This window comes from Jatropha curcas, chromosome 3 (assembly GCF_041381405.1).
Source record: "Jatropha curcas cultivar XTBG-Jc1 chromosome 3, XTBG_Jcur_1.0, whole genome shotgun sequence".
Lineage (NCBI taxonomy): Eukaryota > Viridiplantae > Streptophyta > Magnoliopsida > Malpighiales > Euphorbiaceae > Jatropha > Jatropha curcas.
The window spans coordinates 18,337,725-18,351,943 of NC_143153.1; the positions used below are offsets into that span (position 1 = coordinate 18,337,725).

General features: G+C 36.4%; 2 non-coding genes across 2 annotated transcripts; one reads left to right on the forward strand and one right to left on the reverse strand.

Annotated features, from left to right (window-relative positions):
* Window positions 1-632: 632 nt before the first annotated feature.
* LOC149497645 (small nucleolar RNA R71) lies at window positions 633-739 on the forward strand. Its single transcript, XR_016320308.1, has one exon. It is a non-coding gene; the product is annotated as a small nucleolar RNA R71 (small nucleolar RNA).
* A 9,332-nt stretch (window positions 740-10,071) lies between these two features.
* Window positions 10,072-10,177, reverse strand: LOC149497646 (small nucleolar RNA R71). Its single transcript, XR_016320259.1, has one exon. It is a non-coding gene; the product is annotated as a small nucleolar RNA R71 (small nucleolar RNA).
* Window positions 10,178-14,219: the final 4,042 nt, after the last annotated feature.

Here is a 14,219-nt window from a genome sequence, read left to right on the forward strand (position 1 = left end):
GTTTGCAAACTATCATAACTGAATCTCCAAGTTTCTTATCGCAATTGCTACTTTTTGTTGTTTTCTCTGGTTTCATTCAAGAAGTCCATGTGCGATTTAGAGAGGGCAGTAAGGAGACCATCATGAGAATTTTTCTCTTAAGACCTGTTGGTGCGTTCAAGGCATTGTTTGGATTCCCATACGAAAGATTAGGGTGATTCCTCAATCTGTTATCATAAGAGTTAGAGTACGGGTAATTCTTCCTTCCTTGATTCATCACATAGTTTACTTGTTCCAAAGTTTGCGGGTTCAAAGAGTCTAACATGCATTCTCCAATCCCATGTTACCCATTACACCTATCACAAACTTGCATAATAGAGTTGACAGGGTTAGTAGTCAATAAGTCCAACTTTCTTACCATATTATCTACTTTGGCATTGAGTGCTGTAATGGCATCTATCTCATAGGCCCCTACAGACTTTTTTCTTTTGGAGTTGCTTTGGTAATGACTATTGCTTGCCATCTCTTCTATCAGGTCATATGCCTCATCAATTTCTTTTCTTTTAAAAGATCCACCTACAGCTGCATCTAGAGTGATTTTAATGTTAGGAGATAATGCATTATAAAAAGTTTGTACCTGTAACCACTTAGGCAAACTATGATGTGGGCACTTTCTCAATAAGTCCTTGAATCTTTCCCAAGCGTCATACAAACTTTCTTGATCATGGTGGACAAAGGTCATTATCTCATTGTGCAGTTTTGTGGTCTTTGAAGATGGAAAGAATTTTGCTAAGAATTTTGGGCTAATTCCTCCCATGTTGTAAAACTTCCAGCAGGGCATGATTATATAACCAAGATCGTGCTTTGTCCCTAAGACTGAAAGGGAAGAGTCTTAGTTTTATGGCATCCTCAGAAACACCATTTTGTTTGAAGGTATCGTAAATCTCCAGGAAATTTGTGATATGGGCGTTAGGATCTTCACTAGGTAAACCTCCATATTGAATTGAGGTGGAAAGCATTTGTATAATTACAGGTTTAATTTCAAAATTATTAGCTTCCACCCTAGGTCTAGTGATACTCGAGGTTGTTCCATTGAGAGAAGGTTTTGTATAATCCCGCAAAGTGCAGACAGGATGCTGAGGTAAAGGTCTATTTTCTGGGTTGACTTGATCACTCATGTCTGCTTGCTGTTCGGGTTTGCTTTCATGTGCTCTTCTAGCAGCGTTGTTCCTACGATAAGTCTTTTCGATTTATGGATCAAAGATCAAGGGTTCAGTCCTACCTGATCTTCTTTGCATAAACACCTGAAATAATCTTCTAGAAAAAAATTTTTAAAAAAATAAAAATAAATGTCTAAATTAATAATAGGGTAATTAGTATCGATATTGATAATGACAATCCCTGGCAACGGCACCAAAAACTTGACAGTTATTTTTCGCAAGTATACGAAAATCACAATAAGTAATATAGAATGAGTAGAATATCATTTCCACTGGGATTGTATAACAAGTACCTGTGAACCCCTTTCCCGAATATCATATAGGCATGTGATGCATATGATGAATGAGAAGAAATGCACGTGAGTGTGTGAGTCGCCACCTTGTTTAATTATTTTAGGGTAAACTAGGAAAAAACCCTAAGTGACTCCATTTTTAATTAACCTAGTTACTAGATTAATTATCCCAATGTTTAAGGCACAGTCTGCGAACCCGAGATGGATCCCGAGACTATGTCATGCTGATGAACTAACCGATGAATGAATGCTTTGCAAGGTGAATGATGGATTAATGAAATGTTTGAGTGATTTCGACTTGCCACCCGGGGTGAAATCCCGAACGTGCCTACGTACTTCCGTTTGAATGGAAGATCAAACTCAACGTAGTTCGATAGGCCTTCTTTGAAGGGCTTTGAATGGGTATGCTTTATGCATGAGTGTGTATGCTTTGTGCATGAGTGTGTATGCTTTGTGCATGATTTTGTGTATGCTTTGTGCATTTTTATTTAGGCATCTTGCCAAAAGATCGATTGATTCGATTAGGCGTTCGTTGCCAAATGTGTTGGTTTTAAGGCATTTGTGCCAAAAACGGTTGTCGGGCGATTTGTCGCCAAAGTCGTTGATTTTAAGGCTCTTAGCCAAAATGATTGATTTAGGCAATCTGTTTGCCAAAATGATATGATTGGGCGATTGTCGCCAAAATGATTGATTTTAAGGCCTTTGGCCAAAAAGTGTTGATTTAAGCAATTCGTTTGCTAAAATGTGTAATTTAGGCGATTGTCGCCAAAATGGTTGATTTTAGGGCCTTTGGTCGAAATGAGTTGATTTAGGCAATTAATTTACCAAAATGTTTGATTTAAGCGATTTGTCGCTAAAATGGTTGATTTTAGGCCTTTGGCCGAAAATTGGTTCATTTTAAGGCATTTTGCCAAAAATGTCGATTTTACGGCTTTGAGCCGAAAATGGTTGATTTTAAAGGCATTTTGCCAAAAATGTCAATTTAACGCGATTTGTCGCTAAAATGGTTGATTTTAGGCCTTTGGCCAAAAAGTGTTGATTTAAGCAATTCGTTTGCTAAAAATCGATTAGACCGTAGGCAATTAGTTGCCAAAATTGATTGATTAAGTGTAGGCAATTTTGTTGCCAAAAAACGTGATTAAATGAGGCCGTTAGCCACAATTATTGATTAATTGGACTTTTAGGCTAGATTGTTCGAAATAAAGGCAATCGAACCATAGTTATTAATTAACTAGGCTCTTTAGCCAATATTGTCGAATTTAAGCTTAACTACCACGATTATTAATTAATCGGGCGTTAAGCTTAATCATGTTTGTTTTTATCAAAGCAGTTTATTTACCAAAAAAATGACGTGGATGCATTTATGCAATTCTAGAATTATTAAGAGTAGAAGAGAAATATGCATGAAGTGCTAAAATTAAATAGGCAGAGTTTTGTTTATATACCTGATTTAATCGACGACCGCTTCTTAACTCCAGATTAAGCTCCTCGCTTAGGAAATATTAATTAATTTTAATTTGTTTAATTTTAATGTCCAAATATCACAATAAAAATGCAATAAAATTAAATTAAATGCAAAAAGCGGTAAAGAAAACGCAAGGAGCGTGAGAGGGAGAAGGATTCGTCCGTCAACACAGACCGGGTGCCAAAATTGGACTAAAAATGGCCTATTTATAGGCCATTTTCGGGTCCCGGGCGGCAGGTGCCGCCCGGGAGGGTGGCTGCTGCCGCCGTGCCCGGCGCCCGGATTCGCCGTGGCCGGCGGCCGGCTCCGCCGTGGCCGGTGTGGACACCGTGCTTCGCTCCGGGAACCTTTTTGGGAGTTCCGGACCTCCGAAAAATATTCCGGGACCTGTTCCGCGATCCTCGCGATATTCCGGACGTTTTAAGTACCATATTGACATATTTTCGGTGAACTTCCGAAATAGCCTCCAGTCCGGCGGGACTGTTTGCAGTCCGGGAAAACAGGCTTTCTGAGCCTCAAAATTTGGGTATTCACAGTACCGAAATTATGTTAATCTATTATTATTTAAACGGCAATAAGGGGAATTATTTTAAGAAATTTAGAACAAATAATTAAAAGAGAAAAAAAAATAAATCAAGCAACAGTATTTGAAGAAAAGAATTCAAGGATTTTAAAGCTAATAGGGATTTTGATTTCACTTAACTCTATCCAATTTATTTTATTAGTTCGTTAATCAATTTTAATTGTTCAAGCTGGGGAAACAACCCTAAAATCACTAACAAGCTCTCCCGATATTTTGTTAGCTATTTTAATCCAATCTAATTAACTATCTTCCAATAGCGCAATCAAACATGAATTAAATCATTAAGTTTTATGGTTTGTTTTGTGAATTCATAACCTAAGGTCATTAACTTATGAAAATCCCCCATGAGTCAAACCATATAGCTTCCGCATCAAGTTATTATTCTCATGTAATTTATTACTTTTTTTCATGTCAAAAACCCTTCTTCCGATAGTGATTAATAAAATAAATCAATCCAGGGGAGAAACTCTGCCTGGAAGCATTAAGTTCAATAATAAATTATACTTTGAACAAAGAAAAACAAATCTAATATTATAAATTGGAAAAGAAATTAAGCTACGTCAAATCCCTAGTATGAGAATTTAGTTCGACATAGTAATTAAATAAAACTCAATAATACTTGAATAAAATTCCATAATCAATCAGAATAATGAAAGAATAAAACAAGTTTAAGAGTTTAGAGATAAAAACTAGGCAACAAATAATGTGGACGGCTTTCTTGAATCTTGGCACGAATCTTGAATGCTTGAAGTCTTTGAGGGAGAGAGGAAACAATAGAACAAGAATTGTCAAAAACTAGAGATATCTTTACAATGAATGGCTCCTCTCTTTATATAGACTTCCTAAGAGAAAATCCGACTTTGATTAGGAAATAGAATCCTTATTAAGTAAGAAATCTTTTTGGGGATATGAAACTGTTTAAGCTTTGGATTTCTTCTCAATTAGGACTTTTCCATCTTCCCAAATAGGATTACATCTTGATTTGTATGTCTGGAAAATATCTGAGGTGTGCCCATATAAGTTATAGAAACTGGTTGGTGTTCTCGATTCAAGACAGCACCTAATTCATAGCACGGGTGATACGGATCCACCATCACTCATCCATGGAGCCCCAAGGGAACAAGAAGAACAACATGGAAAAACCATTAGTGCTTCCTAGTGGACCAATTACAAGAAGTCATACAAAGAGATATGGGGCAACCATGTCCTTATATGTTCAAGACCAAGTTACACAAGAGCTTCATGATCTTGCTTTCAACAAGTGTTATTTGGAACTTGAAGGCATACCTAGGCTTCTTACATTGTTAGTTTTGAATTGTAATGTTGTTAATGGGTTGGGCCACTAATAAATTAGGCCACCTTTTTTATTTTATCCTTAGTTGGTTTGGATTAATTATTCCTTATCCTTAGTTGGTTTGGATTAATTATTCCTTATCCATATATAGTTTGTTTGGATTAGTTATTCCTTATCCTTAGTTGGTTTGGGTTAATTATTCCTTATTCTTAGTTGGATTGGATTAATTAGTCCTTATCCTTAGTTGGTTTAGATTAGTTCAATCCTTATCCTTAACTGATTTAGATTAATTATTCTAAATCCTTTAAGGATCAGGACCTTTTAGAATTAGTATAAATAGCCTAGTTATGTTGTTACATAAATCATTCAACAAAATATTAAAAGCTACAGATTTTATTCATGCTTAGGCGTGTTCCGTTGATTAGAGAGATTGTGAGTTTGCATTCCTCTAATTGCATCAAGAATCAAGGTAAACTTATTAATCTAATTGTGGCGTTTATCTTATTCTTTACTCTATTATTGGTGTTCTTGCTTCTTTAAGCTTTGGGTGCTATAGAGGGGAGTTTAGTTTGATCTTTGATCTATTCCAAATCTTGTCATAGAGTTCTTGGAATTAATTTCCATAGGTTTCGCATCAGTTTGGTATCAGAGCCAAAGATTAAGGTAAATTCTTATTTATCTTAGTTCTAGGGTTTGTGATTATTTGTTTTTCTTGTTTTCGTGTTTGTCTTCTTGTTTGTTTAGTTTTAATTTTGAATTTGCATCAATTGTGTTTTAATTTCGTTCTTGTTCAAATTCTGGAAGTTGTGATCTTAGATCTTGTTAATTAGATTTGCAAAAAAAAAAAAAAAGAGTAAGAAGAAAAAAATTCGTCCACCATTAAAAAGTTTGATTGTGTTGTGTGGATTTTGTTCCTAATTCATAGGGATTTTTCCTAAATCTTAGGGATTTGACCTTATTTTGTGGGATTAAGTTTATCCACTATAATCTTGTGATAAAATCTAAATCTTAACTACTTTGCGGATAAGGTAACAAGAATTAGTTGTCCATATCTTTTTGAGATTTAGTTTATCCACTATAATCCTTATCAAATCTAATCCTAACTAGATTAAGTTATATTGAAGGATAAGGGAGGATTTAATTCAGTACGTCCGTGCTTCACCTCAAGCACGCCCGTGCTCGGTTTTGACTTTCAATTGTTGGACCAAGCTATACACGCACGCCCGTGCTCGGTTCTGACCATATAAAAAAAAAGAAAAAATTTTTTTCTTTTTGATTTTCTTTGATTGCTTGCTTTGTTTTGGGTAGAATTAATTATGTCTATATTTAGTTTGCTTTGTAGTAAGCTAAATTCATACATTATATCCTGAAATTATCTTTTAAATTCTAGTCTCTTATTCTTGTTTGAGCTTTCTTTTGCTTCTATTACATTATTAGGGTGTGTTTGCTTGTTTACTACACTCTAATTGATAATTAAGTAGTGCATTGTTTTGTTCTTGTGCTACTATCCATCTCGTTTTGAGTTTTCGTTCTAGAAATTGTGCTTGCTTTTCATTGTTAAGGTTTATTCCTTGTTTCTAAACGTGCTTTTGAGTTGGTTGGTTGAACTAAGATTCTGAAGTACAATTGGAAGAATTGCAAGGAGTGATTAAAGAGTGTAAACACGTGAGGGAGTGATTTACCAATAACTCAAATCTTTTTGTGTTTTCTATTTTTGAATACTAACCATGAGTTCAGGCAAATCTGGAGATGGTAATAGGGATGGAAGTCAAATTAAAGATCCTCAATTGAAATTTTTCATGGAAGCAATTCAAGGACAGTTTAGAACCTTCAACAATCTTTTCCAAGACATGAGGGAGGAATTACAAGAGATAAAAGCTTCACAAAGCTCTAATACAACTAGAACTCGTCCACAAGCTAGATTTCAAACCCATGAAGATGAGGAGACTGAAGATACTAATTTTAATAAAATTTATGGAGACTTGGGATCAATTAAGATAAGGATTCCAGAATTCAAAGGTAACAACAATGCTGAAGAATACCTTGAATGGGAGAGAAAGGTAGAACAAATCTTTGAATGCCATAACTATTCTCAAGAAAAGAAATCTCATCTTGCTGCTGTTGAATTCAAAGGCTATGCTATGTTTTGGTGGGAACAATTGCTATTAAAAAGAAGAAGGAAAGGGATGCGACCTATACCACCATGGGAGATCATGAAAGAGCTAATGCACCAAAAATTTGTCCCTACTCATTACTTTAGGGATTTACACGATAAATTAGCTAGAATGGTGCAAGGAGTGAAGAGTGTGGAAGAGTACTACAAGGAGATGGAGATTTGCATGGCTAGAGCCAAGATTGAGGAAGATGAGCAAATCATCATATCATGATTCCTTGGAGGTCTAAATAAAGACATTACTGATGCTTTAGAGATGTATCGCTATGATACCTTGGAGGATATGATAGATATGGCCATGAAACTTGAAAGGCAGAAAAAGGGGAAATCCACCAACAAGTATACTAACAACACATGGGGATCTAAATGGCCCAAAGAAGGTGAAAAGAAGGATCTTAAGGGTTCCAATTTCCAAAGGACAGAATCAACTTCAAAAGGTAAAGAGGCTGTCCAAACTCCAATTAAAAGCAATAAAGGTATTTCTAACTCTACAACCCCTTCTAGAGAATTTAAATGTTTTAAATGTTTGGGGAAAGGGCATTATGCATCTCAATGTCCTAATAAAAGAGTTATGATTGCTAAAGATGATGGAAACATTAGTTCTTAATCTGAATGTGGTGATTATGATGATATGCCTAATTAATTGATGATGATGATGATGATGATTCAGATAACTTAATACTTCCTGAACATGGTGAAGCTTTAGTTGCTAGGCGTGCTTTGAATATGCATATCAAAGAGGAAAGCCTTAAGCAACGTGAGAACATATTTCACACTAGATGTTTGATTAGTGGAAAGGTGTGTACTCTTATTATTGATGGGGGTAGTTGCACTAATGTTGCTAGTGTAAATATGGTAAACAAACTGAACTTAACTTGTCTCAAGCGTCCTAAACCTTATAAGTTGCAATGGTTGAATGATTGTGGGGAGGTGAAGGTGACTTGACAAGTACTTGTGCCATTTTTTATTGGAAGGTATGAAGATGAGATTCTATGTGATATAGTACCTATACAAGTAGGCCATTTATTGTTGGGAAGACCATGGCAATATGACAGAAGAGCACTTCATGATGGATTCCATAATTGATACTCTTTGATTCATAAGGGGAAAAAGGTGGTTCTTGTACCATTATCTCCTCAAGAAGTTGTGAACCCCTATCCCAAATATCATAGGCATGTGAATGCATGTGACTAAGGGTAGAAATGCACGTGAATGTATGAGTCGCCACCTTGTTTAATTATTTTAGGGTAAACTAGGAAAAACCCTAAGTGACTCCAATTTTAATTAACCTAATTATTAGATTAATTATCCCAATGTTAAGGCATGGTCTACGAACCCGAGGTGGATCCCGAGACTATGTCATGCTGATGAACTAACCAAATGAATGAATGCTTTGCAGGGTAAATGATGCAATTGGACCAAATGAAATGTTTAAGTGATTTCGACTTGCCACCCGGGGTTAAATCCCGAACGTGCCTACGTACTTCCATTTGAATGGAAGATCAAAGTCAACGTAGTTCGATAGGCCTTCAACATAGTTTTCAAGCTTCAAATAATTGTGCTAAGATCAAGGAAGCCTTCAACATAGTTGTGATACAGTTTTTATTCTAAACTCTTCATCTTGTTTCTTTCTTTATTATTGTCTTTAAATATGATGAATGATTCACGTATGATGGAGTTTAATTTAATTACTATGTCTAGCTAAACTCTTATACTAGGGATTTGATGTAATTTAATTCGATTCCAGCTTATAATATTAGATTTATTTTTCTTTGTTCTTGTTATAAATTATTATTGTGCTTAAGGCTTCCAGGCAGAAATCTTCCCCTGGATTGATTTATTTCAATAATTACATTCGGGAGAAGGGTTATTGATATGAAAAAGGTAATAATTTACTTGAGAATAATAACTTGATGTGGAAACTATATGGTTTGACTCAAGGGGGGTCTTCATAGGTTAATAAAGTATTAAGTTGTGAATTCACAAAGCAACCATAAAACCTAATGATCTGATTCATGTTTAATTTCACTATTAAGGTAGGTAATTAACTTGGATTAGAATAGCTAACAATACATCGGGAGAGCTTGTTAGCAAACTTAGGGTTGTTTCTCCTACTTGAACAATTAAAATTGATTAATGAACTAATAGAATAAGCTGGATAGAATTAAGTGAAATCAAATTCCCTAGTAGTTTACTTCTCTGATTTCTTTTCACCTAAATTTTGTTTGATCTCTTTTACTTTGAATTTTATTTACTTTATAGCAAATTCCCTTTATCATCGTCTAAATAATAATAGGTTAACACAATTTTGGTAATTGATAACCAATCCCTGTGGATACGATACTTTCTTACTCTATACTACTTGTTGCGATTTCGTACACTTGCGAAAAACGCCTGTCAAGTTTTTGGCGCCGTTGCCAGGGATTGGCGTATCAATATCAATACGAATTACCCTGTTATTAATTTAGACACTCTTTCGTTTTTATTTTATTTTCTTTTAAGTACTATTCCAGGTTGTTTTATGCAAAGGAAATCAAGGAGGACTGAACCTCTAATCTTTGATCCGGAAATTGAACGAACTCTTCGAAGGCTCAACGCTGCAAGAAAAACACAAGAAGTAAAAATCGAACAACAGGCAGACATGGCTGACGATATCGAAAATGAGAACATAGTTGGACCACCACTTCAACATCCGGTCCGTACCTTAAGGGATTATACAACACCTAATCTGAATGGGACAACCTCAAGTATTACAAGACCTAGGGTAGAAGCTAATAACTTTGAGATTAAACCTGCAATTATCCAAATGCTCTCTACCTCAATTCAATATGGAGGTTTGCCTAGTGAAGATCCTAATGCTCACATCACCAATTTTCTGGAAATTTGTGACACATTCAAACAAAATGGTGTTTCTGAAGATGCAATCAAGTTGAGGCTTTTTCCTTTTACTCTTAGGGATAAAGCTAGATCATGGTTACAATCGTGTCCCGCTGGAAGTTTTACCACATGGGATGAATTAGCTCAAAAATTTCTAGCTAAATTCTTTCCATCCTCAAAAACCACCAAGTTGCGTAATGAGATAATGACATTTGCTCATCATGATCAAGAGAGCTTGTATGAAGCTTGGGAAAGATTCAAGGACTTGCTAAGAAAGTGCCCACATCACAGTTTGCCCAAGTGGTTACAGGTACAAACTTTCTATAATGCTCTATCTCCTAATATAAAAATCACTCTAGATGCAGCTGCAGGTGGATCCTTTGAAAAGAAAGGTATTGATGAAGCATATGAGTTGATAGAGGAGATGGCAAGCAACAGCCACTACCAAAACAATACCGAAAGAAGAAGAACTGCAGGAGTCTATGAAATAGACGCCATTACAGCACTTAATACCAAGGTAGATAACATGGTAAGGAAATTGGACATGTTAACTACTAATCCTGTAAATTCTGTTATGCAAATTTGTGATAGGTGCAATGGACAACATGGAATTGGGGAATGCATCATGGACTCTTTAAATCCACAAACTTTAGAGCAAGTGAACTATGTGATGAATCAAGGAAGAAAGAATTACCCATATTCAAATTCATATGACAACAGGTTGAGGAATCATCCTAATCTATCCTATGGTAATCCTAACAATGCCTTGAATGCACCACCAGGTTTCCTCCCTCCAGAAAAGAAATCTCATGATGATCTCCTCACTGCCCTCTCCAAATCACACATGGAATTCATGAACGAAACCAGGGAGAACCATAAAATCCAGCAAGCTGCAATCAGGAATTTGGAGATTCAGCTAGGGCAGTTCGCAAACATGATGGCTTCTCGACCTCAAGGTACGTTACCTAGCAATACTGAAAAGAATCCAAAAGAACAAGTGCAGGCTATCACCTTGAGGAGTGGCAAACAATTAGATGAACCACTGAGGAAAGAAAAGGAGGAAAAAGAACAACCAAAGGTGCCTATCATTGACTTAGAGGAAAAAGAAAAGGTAAAACCTTATGTTCCCCCTGTCCCCTTTCCACAAAGATTAAAGAAAGCACAAGATGACAAGAGCTTCCTCAAGTTTCTGGATGTGTTTAAGAAGCTTCAAATTAATATTCCTTTTGCTGAAGCTCTTGCTCAAATGCCAAGCTATGCTAAATTCCTAAAAGATATCCTGAGCAAGAAATGAAAAATTGATGATCAAGGAACGGTAATGTTAACCGAGGAGTGCAGTGCAATTATCCAAAACAAACTGCCTCCAAAGTTAAAAGATCCAGGAAGTTTTTCTATCCCTTGTAACATTGGTAATCTTGACTTTGAAAAGGCTTTGGCAGATTTAGGTGCTAGTATTAATCTTATGTCCTATGAAGTTTTTAAGATGCTAGGTATGGGAGAGCTCAAACCAACAAGGATGTCTTTGCAATTAGCAGATCGTTCAATTAAATATCCTAGAGGGATTGTAGAAGACGTGCTTGTAAAGGTAGGTACATTCATCTTTCCTGTTGATTTTGTTATTCTTGATATTGATGAAGACAGGGAAGGATCTCTAATCCTTGGAAGACCCTTTCTTGCAACTGCAAGAGCATTAATTGATGTTTATGAGGGTAAGTTGACTCTAAGAGTTGGACAGGAAGAGATTGTGTTTGATGTACTTAAATCTTGTAAACTTCCTATGGATCATGGAGACTGTTTCAGAATTGATGTTGTTGATGAATGTGTGGAAAACACTTTGCATGTCGAAAATAACATTAATGAACCGAGCACCTTGAATGAAAAAGAAAAGGAACTTCCTAAGCATGAACTGAAACAACTTCCACCTCATTTAAAACATGCATTCTTAGGTGAAGACCACTCTTTTCCTGTTATTATTTCTTCTCACTTAACGCTTGATCAAGAGGAAAGGTTGTTGCAGGTTTTACAAAGGCACAAGAAAGCATTAGGATGGTCTATTTCAGATTTACAAGGAATAAGCCCAAGTGTGTGTATGCATAAAATTTTGATGGAAGAAGACTACAAACCTTCAATCGAGCACCAAAGGCGACTGAACCCAAACATGAAGGAGGTAGTCAAGGCTGAAATTATTAAACTCTTAGATGCCGGCATCATTTATCCAATTTCAGACAGTAATTGGGTGAGTCCTGTCCAAGTTGTTCCAAAGAAGGGAGGTATGACTGTTATTTCTAATGAAAATAATGAATTAATCCCCACAAGAACAGTCACAGGTTGGCGTGTGTGTATTGATTATAGAAAATTAAATAAGGCAACACGCAAAGATCACTTTCCCCTCCCCTTTATTGATCAAATGCTTGAAAGACTTGCAGGATATCCTTTTTATTGTTTCTTAGATGGCTATTCAGGGTACTTCCAAATACCCATAGCCCCTGAAGATCAAGAGAAAACTACTTTCACTTGCCCTTATGGCACTTTTGCCTATAGGAGAATGCCTTTTGGGCTATGCAATGCCCCTGCAACCTTTCAAAGGTGCATGATGTCCATCTTTTCTGATATGGTGGAAAAATTTATTGAAATATTCATGGATGATTTTTCTGTGTTTGGTTCTTCCTTCGATGCATGCCTTCATAATTTATCTTTAGTAATGCAACGATGTGAAGATACTAACCTTGTGTTAAATTGGGAAAAATGTCATTTCATGGTTAGTGAAGGTATTGTCTTAGGGCATAAAATCTCTAAAAAGGGGATTGAAGTAGACAAGGCAAAGATTGACGTAATTGAAAAACTACCTCCCCCTAACACAGTGAAGGGCATAAGAAGTTTTCTTGGGCATGCAGGGTTCTACAGGAGGTTCATAAAAGACTTCTCAAAAATCACTAAACCTCTTTGCAATCTACTAGTTAAAGATGTTCCTTTTGATTTTGACAAAGAGTGTTTAGATGCTTTCAACAGGTTGAAGAAGGAGTTAATCTCAGCTCCTATCATTACGACACCAGATTGGACTTTACCCTTTGAACTCATGTGTGATGCTAGTGATCATGCTGTAGGAGCTGTTCTTGGACAAAGAAAAGACAAGAAGTTGCATGTTATTTATTATGCAAGTCGCACATTGAATGATGCGCAATTAAATTATGCAACTACAGAAAAGGAACTGCTAGCTATTGTTTTTGCTTTTGACAAATTCAGGGCATATCTAATTGGAGCTAAAACAATAGTCTACACAGATCACTCAGCCATCAAATACTTGCTGGAAAAGAAGGATGCAAAGCCAAGACTCATTCGTTGGGTACTTCTATTGCAAGAGTTTGACCTAGAAATTCGCGACAAAAAGGGGACCGAGAACCTCGTTGCTGACCATCTTTCCAGGCTGGAATTGGGGGAAGAAGATACAAGCGAGCTACAAATCAATGAAAGCTTTCCTCATGAACAACTTCTTCTAGTGGCAAACGCCCAAACCCCCTGGTACGCTGACATTGTTAATTATCTTGTTTGCAAAATTCCTCCTCCTCAATTTTCTTACCAACAAAGGAAAAAGTTTTTTCATGATATCAAATTTTACTATTGGGAGGAGCCATTTTTGTTCAAGTATTGTAGTGATCAGCTCTTCAGGAGATGTATACCGGAAACTGAAATAGAAAGTGTCCTTAAATTCTGCCATTCAATGGAATGTGGAGGTCACTTTGGAGCAAGCAAGACAGCTGCGCGTATACTAGAAAGTTGTTTGTATTGGCCTAATCTTTTTAAAGATGCTTATAATTATGTTCGTCTTTGTGATCGTTGTCAAAGGTTAGGTAACATTTCGAAGAGACATGAAATGCCCCTGAACAGCATCCTTGAAGTCGAAATCTTCGATGTATGGGGTCTGGACTTTATGGGACCTTTTCCACCATCTTATTCAAATCAATACATTCTAGTGGCGGTGGATTATGTGTCAAAATGGGCAGAAGCTGCTGCTCTTCCAAATAACGATGCCAAAAGTGTAATGAGCTTCATCAAGAAAAACATTTTTACAAGGCATGGTACTCCTAGGGCAATAATCACGGACGGAGGTAAGCATTTTTGCAATAAATATTTAGATTCCCTTCTTGCAAAATATGGTGTCACTCATCGTGTAGGTACTCCATATCATCCTCAAACAAGTGGACAAGTAGAGGTCACTAACAGAGAAATCAAAAAGATCCTCGAAACCACTGTTGGACAATCACGAAAGGATTGGTCCAAAATGCTCGACGATGCTCTATGGGCCTACAGAACTGCATTCAAAACACCTATAGGTAT